This window comes from Pyrgilauda ruficollis, unplaced genomic scaffold (genome assembly GCF_017590135.1).
Source record: "Pyrgilauda ruficollis isolate IOZ18807 unplaced genomic scaffold, ASM1759013v1 scaffold22, whole genome shotgun sequence".
Classification (NCBI taxonomy): Eukaryota; Metazoa; Chordata; class Aves; order Passeriformes; family Passeridae; genus Pyrgilauda; species Pyrgilauda ruficollis.
The window spans coordinates 4827708-4841375 of NW_024521428.1; positions in this window are offsets into that span (position 1 = coordinate 4827708).

The window sequence follows — 13668 nt, forward strand, 5'->3', positions numbered from 1 at the left end:
TGGATGTATTAAGCTCTTTTAACCTTTCTCTAAAAAACCACTCTTCCAGATAATGCTTGTTGCTGTTCCTCAAAGTGCTTCATTTGCCTCAATGTTATGATGGATGACAGAGAAACAATGCTCACACCACTATTGAGTCTGCTAGGGAAAAGTTGTCCTTTTGGAAATGTTTCAATAAGCTGGAGCTGCCAAAATGACTTTGCATCAATTTGATGCTCCCCATCACTTGGCTATGTTTTTGAGCACCCTAAAGCAGGGTTTGCTAGCCGGTGGTCTGTGGTGTGTCTTTTACTTGCCAGTACTGGACCTGTGTGCTGAAGACAGCCCTGCATTTGGGACCAGTGGCTCAGGACTCCCCCACTGCTTCATTTTTCGTGCCAGCTTCAAGTCATTGGAGGGCTTTGTTTCCAATACTTTGTTTCCAACATTGGTGGCATTGTGAAACTTGTGCATGATGAAAACAGAGGAGATATGTTATATTGGGATTTTAATGTCAAGGATTGTCTATAAGATTTATTTTCAGTGAACCCTTACTTGATTTTATTTTCTAGAGTGGTAAATTGGGGCAGGGGGAGTTATTATCTGTTCTACTTCCATTTTCTGTTTGCTTAATCACTCATATGATCATGCACCTAAATTAAAATCCAAGATATGTCATATGATTTTTATTAACCACATGAGAAAAAAAAAAATCCCCAATTTCTTTAAGAATTTTGCATTTTAGGAATTAAATGTAATGATCCAGAAGTTACATTCTTGGAGAAAGGGATGATGACTTTTTGATTAGGCTCATAGCCTGATACACACTTGCCCGATGAGAGCCCACTTTCAGCTTTGCCTTGATAAAAGCCATGACTCTGATTTTGGTTTGCCGCATCTTTCTAAGAAAAGAACAGTAAATAAAAGGTGCAGTATTTTTCTGGCAATAGTGTTAGCTGTAATATCCCTGTTGTGAACTGGGATGTGAACTGTTGCTGTGGATACACACCTGGAAAGATGCATGAAATAAGCATTAGCCTCATTGATTTGACCACCAATTCAGGTTTCCCTACTGGTACATCAGTGTCTTTCAAATGCTCTGTTCTTGTCCCTCTTTCCTGTAGTGATCCTGCACCAGGCAGAGTGAGCTGTGCTGATCTGGGGTGACCTAAGTTGTTGTGTCTGGCATGTAGGTTTGATATATAAAAAGGTGAAGGCATGGAGGAGGCTGGCTAGATATGGATGTCGTGTGGCTGTAGTACAGTGGCTGTTACTTGACCTAATGCATTTGCAGCGCCCTCATGGCCTCTCCCATGTGGTGCTTTGCATTGGGTCATAGTGAGTTTGGGAGATAGAACACAAAGGACTCTATCCCACCTCAAAACCTGATGTGGCAGGAAACCAGCACCAGATTAGCTTTGTGCATACAAGTACTGTCAGTGAAGGGAACTGCTCCTGTTTGGCTGTGTGTTTGTTAGATGCCTTGCTGGTATGAGCCAGAGTTTCCAGATTCACTCCCCAAGGGTGCAGCAATACAGCCCTATTTGCTGTCAGCACAGTATTATTGCCTCACCCAATGTTTGGTAACCTGGCACAATTTCAGGTGTAGTGGATAGGTATTTTGGTGTGACAGCAAGGTGTGTGATATTTATTCCACCTATACTCCACACTGATTCAGCACAGCTGGAACTTTCTAACACAGTCCTCCTCTCTATCATAGTCTGGTGGAAATCCAAGACTGCTGACATGGTACCATAGTGGTACCCACAGAATCATGCTAGATAGATGCTAATTTTATGGTAAATTCTGTGTATTGAATTTTCTATCATATGAGCAGGTATCTTGTGCTAAAACATCCATGACTACAGAAGTAATCTAATGATGCAATAGAAAAACAGAGAAAGGAGAAAGTAAAAGAAAATAAATGGGCCTGAACAGAATGCTGATAAATCAAATATCTTGTTCACCCCAAGGATACACAGAACAGCATCCTTAAGTTCCTAAATCTTTTCTGGGTGTTGAAAGTTCATTGGAAACCTGTTCTTTCAGTAAAGTTGGATTCTACCAAAATAGTGATACACTCAGCTATGTGCTATATTTTCTGATGAGCATATCCAACAGCATTGCAATGATGTGCTAGTGCCAAAAGGTTTCTGTGCTTGAGTGAAAAGACATTAGTTCATACTCAGACTGAGTCTGAAGTATTTTCATGGAGAGTTTAAAATCACCAACACACTTGATCATTTATCCAGTTGTCTCTATGCAGATTCAGAAGCTCAGCCACAGATATCTCCATCTGAAATTAATGGCCAGAGTTTCTCAGTCCCAGATTACCTGCCAATGCTTGTGGAACCTATATCATAGGAGGGCATTTTTTATGAGTACTGTTGATTTCAATTTACAAGCTGAACAGAACAATAGATGAAGCATGCAAAGTGGGCACACATCAAATGCTGTGGATTCTGGTTGCTGCCTGGGCCCCTCATCCTCAAATGAGACTGAAGCCAGAGACATCTGTTCATGAAGATTACCTTGGAGGATGAGGTAGGATGAAATTCTGATGGTAGAATTTGATTAAATGTCTTAAAAATTGAAAATGGTTCAATCTTATTTTTACTGCTTTCTGTGCATGTATTGTGTCTTCTGCTCTGTGTTTTTAGTCTGGAGGAGCTTGAGGAGTTTGATGATTGCCTAATTCTCATTGCCCTCTAGACAAGACTATATATTTTCTCCATCCTGACTGAGTCATATGCTCTATGATATGAAGTATAAGTAAGGGGATGTCTGGACTTTCCTGTCCTTTCAGGTAGCCTGGTTTATCATTAGTACTGACATTCTGTGTACAGGCTCTCAGATATGCACTTCTCTTTTGCTCTGCTGTTGTCTCATTTCTGTTTCTGGGTTGGATTGTATATATGATAGCTCTTCACTCTTGTCTGACTTCCTCTCTGCTGCTGTGGGTAAGCATCTCTTTCACTTCTGCATGTTATAATAGAAAAAAACCAAAAAAGATGAGACCAAATGTTAGGGTAGACTCTCATGGTACAACCTTGTATGTTTGGAAAGATCGTCCCTGATATTCTGCTGCTGTGAACTGATCAATATCACTTTAACGTGTCTCCAAGTGCTTATTATCTCATCTCTCACACTGGCAAATAAAGGCTCCCAAGAAGCACCACAGAGATATTTATGGGTGAAGGTTAGCCCTAGTACAGACTGTACCAGTATGAACATTGAAGGCTCTGTTCCCTCAGCTTCCATGTTTGTTTGTGATCTCTTCACCTTCTTTTAAAGTGTGCTGTGCTGTGCTTTTTGTGCTATAAGGCTCCAGGGGAAGGAGTGAGGTTTGAGGAGATGAGATGTAGAGCTCATGGGTGTTGTCCCCTCCCTTTCACTCTTGAGAGGAGACACCAGGCAGGGCAGAAAAAAAAAGGGCAGAAAAAGAGAGAAGTGGCACCAGCTGAGCAGGACAGGACCAACACAGCTCCTGCATGACACTTAAGTAACAGCATGGGGCTGAGCAAATGGGATATAGCCAGGAATTTGCTGCAGTTCCCAGTGCCACCTCATCCTAACAGGGCTAGCATGTTTTAGTCTCCTGCAAAATTTTGTCTAGTGTCTATCAAATCCCAGTCTGCATAAAATGAAAGTATGAGACATCCCAGTCTTTTGTTATACAACAGGGTACAAAAAGATTCAAAAGACGAAGTGCTGCCTTGAATGAGGAGCTGTGGTTGTTTGGAGTGCCAAGGAAGCCTAAGTTGAGGCTCTCATATAACTAGTTAATTTTTTTAAAAGAAATTTATTTTTAATAAGAACCTGCTGCTCTTCTTCCAGGTGCTGCTTTCCCATCAGGCAACACAAGAGCTGTCAGCCTTGCCTGTCCAAACTGAGGCATAAACGTCTGGGCACGCATCAGGGTGGAGGTGGAATTTCATCTAACAGAGAGAACTGAGAACCCAGAGAAAACAGAGCATTTTGGATCTGACATTCTCTCTGGAATATTAAAAGACCTTATGCATACCTCAGGGATTATATCTGTATGGATGGGTGTGAAAGCTGCTTGCCTGCTCTTATACTTTGAGCTACCAGGCTGCAGGCCAGCTCTGATATGAAAACTGAAACTGTGACAGTGTGACACTGTGTGTGCATTTACCATAACTGTTCTCTCTGCAGGACTTATCAACACAGCTGTGAGCTCTTGGTTAGTGCAGCCACCTGATACCCAGACCAGTCTGGATAACGTCCAGCTGGCTCAGACCATAAGCAACTGCATGCACCACCCTGCATGGGCACTTCTGCTTAGTTGCAGCAGTCAGTTCCCACAATGGCTACTGCAGCACTTGTACACAGACACAGAGTGAGTTGCTAGTCACTGCAGTGGAAACAAACTCTTCCCGTGACAACGACACTCTTAGTATATAATTTCATATTTCATAGTACATAATCCTTTTGGATTGTTCAAGTAAAATGTAAAAATGGCATTATATTGAAACCAAAGGAAAAAAAAATTAAAACCAGAGCAGCTCTAAACTGACATATTTAAAATTACTTTGAAATGAAATTAAGCTTTTCAAAGACAAATGGGTTTCTCATGGCTCCAAGTGAAACAGTAAGCAATAAAATCCAGACTTACTTGTGCGTAAATGATTTAGGTGGCAAATGGAGAGGAGACGGTCATAGAGGGCTGAGCTGAAGAAAGTACATTTGCAAGTTCATGAAAAACCCACGTAGGAGAGAGTTCTGCAAAAAAACTGAATTGTATGACTCAACTTGATCCAGATAAGGTTTTCCTAGGGGAATAAAAGACAAAACCTTTGATCTTGGTTGCTGTGATAGAAAATTGAGTAATAAATAATGGTTCTGTTAATGTCTTAATCATAGCTTATACATGATGTTCTCTTGCCAACATTCCTTTCCTTCTCATTGTACTTTGACACAGCGTGATTGCATGAATGTATCAAGTAAACTCAGTAGCTCTTCCAGAGGAGGCCTGTCTGCTTATAGCCCACCAAAACTGGATGTGTCAGAAGAAAGGGACTAGATGAAAAGCAGCCAAGGGAACTTCCTGGCTGGGGATTGTGGAGCCAGCCATCAGCCTGCTTTCCTGGAAATACTAGTAAGAGAAGCATCCTCAGGGAACCAAACAGATGGATCTGAGGAGTAAAACCTCTTGCTTGAGCAACATCTGCTGATGTTGGAAGTATCCAGAAAGCCACACCACACTTAACAATGAAATAAACAAATCTTCAAGAAGAAGAAGAAGAGCAAACCAAGATAAATTAGCTGCGATAACCTACATTTTAACCATAGCCCTGCATGAAAAAGTTGCACAGCAGAAGTCATGCCACGTAGAAAGCAAAGATCATTCAGTATCATAATCAAGCCTCAGCCCAATAAGGGCTGGTCATGTCCTGAACTTCCAGGCATTAAACTCTCAATCCTGCTCAGAACATGGTTATTTCTAATGTCTTCTAGTTTACCTGCACGTTGCTCCTAAAGCATAGGGAAAGCAAAACATTTAAGAATTTTGGTAGGTGAAGCTTTGTTAGATTCTTGTGTGAGTCTTGTGATCTTTTTAAAGCCAGAAAACTGAGATACAGAGTGGTTACCTTGATCGAAAAGCAGAAAGAGAGAATATGAAGGGTTTGAACAGAAAACATATAAATTCATAAGAAAAGATATGAGAAAGCATATTTTTGAAACTATTATCCCTAATAAAAAACCAACAAAACCTAGTGCTGCAGTGATGTTCTTTGAAATTCTCACACCTTTTACTACATTTCACCTAGCATATTGATCTAATGACTGAGCAGGTTGTAGAATTTGCTCAAAGATAATAAAGACACAGTACCCTGTTCCAAGATGAAAAAGCTCTGTGTCTGCATGTAGCAGATTAAGGCTGGTTCCATCAGTGTCAGAACCACCTCTGTACTGTTTTATTCGCTTTTACAGACACAACTGTCAATAATTACTTGGCCTTCTGTTTAAACAGGAAAACACCTGGGCATTGATAAATGAGTGGGTATCTTAGTGGCGACATGTATAGGAAGCTGTGTAAGTTTTTGGAGGACAAGTGAAAACCAAGTTATTTATAGTTTAACCTTTCATTTCTTTTCATGCTTCATATCTTTGAAACCACTGTCATTTTTAGCCCATCAAAATACAGAGGCACCACTTTCATTTTTGCAAACCTACGTATTTAAAGAAGGATGTTTAAACAGTGCTGGCAACTTTGTATTTCTAAATGATAGTGTTCTGGTTTTCATCTAAATAAAGGAAGCAGAATTTGGAATTGAAGTATAAATTTGTAAGCACAAAAGATACAGCTGGGAAAAAATGTGGAGGAAAAAAACGCCAATTAAAAATACCTGTGTTAAAATTGGACTGTAATGACTGCTGCAATATTGCTGTTACCGATGCAGTTGCTGTAAAAGGCAGGGTACCAGGGCCAAGTACAGAAGCAAGAGGAATTAACTTTTAGCTACTCCAGCAGGGCAGAGCCCTGTGAATCACACTAGGAAGCCTAGATCAAATCCTCTTATGTAAACATCATACGGAGCTGGCTCAAATCCTCTGCACACCCTAGGAGGACTGCTGATGTGGCATTCTCCAAACACACATTTGCTTTGTGTAATTGTGGGCAGTTGCTCTCGGGTGCAGGAGGCCTAAGTGTGAGCCTTTATATCATCTGCTCAGGGAGAGCAAAAATAAGTGGGGGAAGGCAAACTCTGAACGTGGCTGTGTGCTCCCGGGGCCACCCCATACACCTCTTGTTGCCACTGACCTCCCCAGGGACAGGATATCCTCCCCCCAGTACACCAATATCTCATGCCTGGGTCCAAGCCCATGTAGAGCCAGGCGACCTGTCTCAGTCCCAGGTCCTCCTGGATCTCCAGTCATGTCACTGGTGTCCCCCTGCTTTTCTCAGCAGTTGTCCGCTTCAGTGAGGAATGCTGAGGACCCATCTCCTGTTTCACACCAGTGTTTAACTTGCTGAATCAGGACTCCATGTAATGATTCAGACCTGGTTTCTGGTGACTAATGCTGGGCACTCCCTTCCTCCTAGGCAGCAGTAGCTCCTTAGTGTTCCCAAACTGTTCAGCCAGGCAGCTACAGAACTGGAGGCCAGATGTTCTGCTTACTTCTGCTGAACAAGTGGTGGCTGTTTTTTATTTATACAGCAGTGTTAATTTTTAGTCTCAATTTTTTTTCTTTTCAATCTGTGCAGTTATATGATCAAAAAGTATAATCCCTGCAGACACAGGTCCTGTAGTTTACAGAAGTGATTTTCTTGAAGAAAGTCTGGGTGGAGTACTGTGCAATTTCTGTTGGTGTTCTTCTCACTCAGCTGGGATCAAATGTGAAATAAAGCAAATACATTAGGATGAACTCCTTGTTATAGGAATGGTTTCATCTATGTGAAGCTTTCTTCTTCCAGGTTATTTTATCATTCACACATAGGAGTTTAAGACTTAGAGAAGCACTCTGAGTGAAAGCTCTGGCACAAATTCCATTTTCCTCTCCTCACCCATCAAATACAAAAAGTGTGATATAATATAAACACAGCAATTTCCCACAGGGACAAACACAGCCAGGTGCTCTCTGCAACTTTTCCCTATTTTGTTCAGCAAGAATTTGAAAGCATTATCAGTTTGATCACTGTTGGGATTTCTATGGTGGAAGGAAGCTCACCAGTCCTCACAGGCTCCAGTGTGAGAATGCCTGCTGAAGTTGGGGGGATACCCTGAATTCTTGATTCTAGATTATTAGTGAGACAAAAATGTTTGTTCTATCAGCCAGGCCCACCCATCCCGTGCAATTTGTCTCTTCAAGGTTTCGGTGCAGAAGCCAGTGGCATCCCCCGAGAGGTAAGCCTTCTTAACTAATCTTCTAAAACAGCTTCAGAGACCTTTTGGCTTGGTCTGGATCTTCCTCCTATGGGTTTTCCTGAATGTGTTCAGTTTTCATCTCTTATATTAGATAATTTCTCATCCTCTGAAATATCTCTGGTGTACGCATGAATATAAAAGGTACTCTGCAGACCTTGCGGTAGTTTGTGCTCTGTCTTAATTTGTCAATGTCAGTGTAACTAGATGATGCAGACTCCCAGTCAAAACCAATAACACATTCAGCTCTTGACTGCAGGAAAGTTTGCTGCTATTTTGAATTACCTTTCTTATAGTTATTGCAAAGCTTTGACTCAGTTGCTGGTGAAGTGGCTGAGTAGGATTTTTTTTTAATAGTTCCAATATGGGAAGTTCAAGATGATGTGGATGTGGTCAGGCCATTTTCCACCACCCAGTACCTCACAGATAGCCACTATGACAAGAAAAAAAAAGAAAAAGCAAAGACACATTGTGGTATATCACCTGACACTACACCCAGTTGCTTGCTTAAATCCTTGCAAATTTAAGATAAATGGGTTGTGTTAGAACAATGGCTTCTGTTCTTTGTCCTCTGTGAATATTTCCCTAATACTTAGGCAAAGTGGGATGTTTCACAATTCTTTGCAATGACATGCTGTGAAATGTTTGGCTGTTGTGCTTAGAATCTGGTAATGTCAATCTCATTTTTGTTCTTAGTTAGAGCTCAATTTTTGATGCCACATGAGGCAGCAGCCTGAAAACCTGATGGCACAGCTGTAGTTTCAAATACTCCAACAGGTTCACGTAGGCATACTATTACACAATGACCTAGTTTAGAGGTGTCATGGGGTGGCAATTAATCTTTGTCACTCCATACTCATTCTAGAAGCACCTGAAGCCTAGAGAACTCCCTGGAGCCACATCTCTTCCTGACAGCTTTCTGTGGAGGGGTTCAGTTCTGCTCCAGAGCACATTTACTGTTCTGGGCTTCAGTAGCCCAGAACACCTTCAGGGTCCCTAGATGAAGGCAAGTCTCAGTACAAGAGCGATAGAAATACTGATCACAAAACATAATTCACTGAGTTTACACACCCCCAAAGTTGATGGGAGATTAATTTCTTTTGAAATCTGCATCAGCCAGTCATTAGTAGCTCCCAGTGTTATTCAGGCAGTACATTTCCTTCCCCTTCGAGCTCGTAAGTATTTTCCATGGGTCATCTTTTCACCAAATCACAATTCTTTTCAGCTGTTGATTTCTGCTCAGAGCAGCAGGTGCCTGGACAGCTCTTCACACATGTTGCTCTGGTTGTTGGGTGCTGACATCTCTGTAGCTTCTACTTTTCTGGATGAGGCTTCCGTCTATATGGGCAACTCCACCTCCTTTGGCTTTTGTCTCTGCATTATCTACAAATTCTGTCTGGCCCAGGAGGCCCCTGAAACAGCTTCTTTCACCTGACCCATGGGATGCCTATGAATGCCTTGCAGTTGGGCCTCCTCCAACTCTTTAGTCACTTCACTAGAAATGTTTCCTTGAAATGCTGCATCTGGTTTAAATGACTCACCCCGAGGCTGGGAATTCACAGCTGATACCTTTTAAAAAACACCCTAAATTTCTGTCTCAGTGTTTATAGCTCTGTTGCTATCCTGTTCATGGAGTTATCTTCTGCAGCTAACAAACTATGAGTTGCCTTTGTGCAAACTCTTTTCAAAGTAAATGTTAACACAAAAGTCTCTAATAGTCACCCACTGGGCACACAATCTCTGTGTATATTACTCACTCTTAATTCAATACACAAAGTTCTGCCTCGTTAAAACTATCTTCTGACCAGGAGAGGGGAACCCCCAGCAAAGCTTCCTCAATGCAGGTAATCACCCTGTGGAGGCTGCACTTTTGCTGCCCTTTTTGCAGTTTAGTCTGAATTTCCAAGGAGAGACATTTCTGTGTTTTTCCTTTCTGCACATCAAGAAAAGATTTATAAGACTTTGATTTGCAATGCACAGCCTACACATGAAAAATTTTGACAAACACTTTTGGCCTTGACACACTGGCAAGATGCAGTCCTGCCTTCCCTTTCCCTTCAGCTCAGTGACTGGAAAGCCCTCCTACTCAAGGCCAACAAATTTCACTTCAGAAGTGCTTTTCCTATTTTGAGCCCACTGCATAAGTCCAAAGTACACAATGGCTTCCAGAGGAAGGCCCAGCACAGAGAGCAGCAGTGCCCTCCCTTACTGCCTCTGGCTCAGAGGCAGCAATTACAGAATAAAGCTGCATAGTGTGTTATTAATAAAATACTGCACCATCTTTTGGAGGAAGTGCTGTCTAGCCTAATATTTTTTAAACTACTTATTCCCTCACCTGTCTAGGAGGGAGCAGGCAGTGGGTGTTGCAATCTGGAGGCAAATGAGTTGCTAGAAAGGTAATGGCTGAGTTGAAGACCTGCTCAGGTTTTTGCAGAGGAAGGCTTAAGTCAAGTCAGGGCAACGATGGGAGACTTACAAGAGTCTTCTAAGCCTGAATCTGGCCCTTGAACAGGGAGTATCCTGCAGAGTCGTGCTTTTAGGTGACCAGGCTTGCTGCTAATATACTTTTCTCAGTAGACAAACAGTAACCAAGGCAGTTTGCCAAACTGCCTTGTCCTCTTTATTAGAATGAAAGAATATTGACTCATACATCTGCCAATTTGTTTGCTGTGTGGTCAGAGATCCATAGGATGATCTAAGGTACTGATCCAGGTGGGTTACCAATACCTTTGGTATTGGTAATAAAATATTTGTTTAAGTCTTTGTCTCAAGTAAAATAGATGTTCTTATGAAGATTAACATTAGAATTGTACTTAGTGGTGTTTTTGCTATTTATTTTACTTCTTCACAGGAAAGAAAGGCCTAGAATAATTTCTTATCGTGGCAGTAAAATTTCATTTAACTTTCTCAGCTCTTTATTGTAGAATGACTTCCATATAGCACTATGGCTGACGTGTAAAGGTAAACAGCATTATTTTATTTTTTCTGTGACTCACTGAACAGAAGTCCACATTTATTCAGACTTTGTGGAGCACAATGATGTGTAGGAAAATTACAGTTACCAGGCAAATTAATATGTTAGTTCATTTAATTTATGTTAGATACCTACCTCTAAAATAAAATGCAGACATTTGGGGCAAAAGTCTTGTCTGAGGCCCATGGCTTGTGATCTAAGATGTGCAGGCAGCAGACAGACTTTTTATTCCTTTATGTCTATGGGAGAGCTAGAGTTATTAATGCTGGTAAAATAACAGCTGCTGAATGTTATTTCCATATGACCTAGCAATTATAGCACATGCCATCTCCTGATAACTTAGTTGTTCTCTTTTACGAACCTCACTGTGATGGTTTCAGATATTCAAATTCTTTATCCTTCTCCCAGTGTATCAGATGACTCTAAACAGTCAGTGTGGTCCAATAGGTCCTTTGCAGAAGGCTCTGCTTTTTTTTATTTTCCTAATGGGGAAATTGCTTTGTAAGCAGGACCTTCTGGGCTCATAAATATAAATACTGGATGCATGTCCTGTCTCTGTGCCTGTCTCCTTGCTGAAGGAAGACCATTTACTTTTTTTTTTTCCATAATTCTGACAGTGAGAGTTACTGAATCCCCATTGCCAAAGATATCTGAGATCTGCCCAGCCATCTGCTGTACCTCTGAGACTATGATGCGGCACCTCCTATCCCTGTGCCGTGACTTCAGTGCTATTCTTTTGCAGAGGAGGGAGAAGGGCCTTTGGAAGCCTCTGGTCCCATCACACCTGGTAATCCTTCTACTTACCAAGCATACTGTAAATTTTTATTAACAGTAAAGGCTCTGACAGAAGAGGAACACAGGAAGTTATACAAAGAAAAAATGACCTATCTATAAAACCGTTTATTTTCTAAGTTGATCAAGAGATCAGTCGTAGATTGTTCCTCTTACTCCTTCCAGCTACTAGACACTCCTGCAAATACTGTATAAAACAAATAAGCAATTAAATGCTGTATGTTGCTGAAGAATTTATATATATGCATGTTTCTGTTCTGCAATCTGTTCCTTTCCTATAAATCCAGGCATGATGAACAAAATCATATATATTAAAAATGTTGCTGTATTTTAAAAATTCTAAAAGAAATCACTCAAATCAACTATTTGAAGTGGAGCAAAGGATACCAACTACCACAGGGAGATTGACTTTTTCTAGGTGTTCATGAGTTATGCTTTCTGTCAGTCTTTCTTCGTTAATTTTTCTTAACTCAATTGTCCCACTACTTTTTGTGCTTGTCTGCTGAACAGCTTTTGGTCATGGGCTTCTTTTGACTAAACAGATACAGCTAAAGTTTTCCCACTGCCTGAATTCTTTAATTGGAAAAGACTCAAGACAAATATGAGAGGCCACCAGATCCCTTCCTGTCATCTGTAAGTAATTTTCAAAGACTACAGAGAATGTTGTAGACATGTCAAGTTTTCAGTAATCTCAGGAGGAGAGAGGGAATTTCCTAAAGTAAATACCAGGTAGTATATGTTACCTGTTCTGGGAGGCCAGCATGCCAATTGAACCAAAAATATGCTCCTCATTGGAAAACTGCCTGCAGCTTTAATCAGCTCTAGCTGATTCTTTTTTTCTTCCAGAGTACCATATTTACCAAGGTGTAGGGCAACCCTGAAGGGAACGTGGCCTCTCACTGTCTGTTTTAGCAGGTAAAAAAATCAAATATCATTGTGTGTTGAAAATTCCCTTAATTATCACTGAAGTGCAGAATGATCCCACCTGTGACAAGCCGTCTCTAATGCCTGATGGAGACAGAAGAATTAATGTGGAGCAGTAAGTATGCTGGTTGTAAGGGCTGGTCTTGTTCTCAGATGAGACGGTTGTTCCATGTGAAAACAAGAAAAAGTTATCAAATAAAAGTACCTCTTTAAATTTTGGAGGGTATTTACAGGAGAATTTCTGGAGAGAAGTGTATGGAAATGACAGTAAAGACTTCTTCAGTAAAGAGCACGTGGTTTTGTGCCTATGATACATGGATGATGACATGGATAATGACCTGTAGGGGAATAATGTAGTTTATGGGTTTCTACAACATAACCCATACATTGGTGGATATAATTATATCAGCAATTAAAGTGTACCTTACAAGTAGATCCTAGGATCAACAACCGTGGGAAACCACAGCAGCTTCCATATTTAGTTTGGTAACCAAACTGTAAAAGAAGGAGCCATGAGCTGCAGATACTCCTTGCTAGCAGCAGTGCCTTCAGCTGGCATTTCAGAATGCTGTTATAAGCATTATTACCCTTAGAGACCTTTTGAAATGTTCTATAAAATCACAAAAGTAATTACATTTTTGTCCAACCTTATCCAGGAAATGAGGAGACAGCCATGCCTCTTCTATACACAGGCAGACAGATCCCATGCAGAAGAGCTGCCTTCTGTCGCGGAGCACTGCTTTAATACCTGGGCAACTTGTGATTGCAACATGAATACCAGAGGCTGGCTAAAAGTCCTAAACATGATACATTCATCTCAAATTCTACATATACTGAATATTTCAGTACTGGAATGTGTTATGGAAATTACTTATTTAATTTAGTTGATTTATGATGTAGGCTACAGTTTCTTTGGGAATCAGACTAAGGCTGAAAAAAAATCCAAATGTCCAAGCTTGCAAGGAGAAATTCTCTCTCTTCCTCTTTCCCTCGTGCCTGGTCCCAAAGTCTGGAAGAAAAGCCCTCAAGTCATTAAAGGTATAGAGAACCATAGAATCATTACCATGTTTAGCTAGCAACAGCATTACTGTATGTAATAACAGGTCAGAA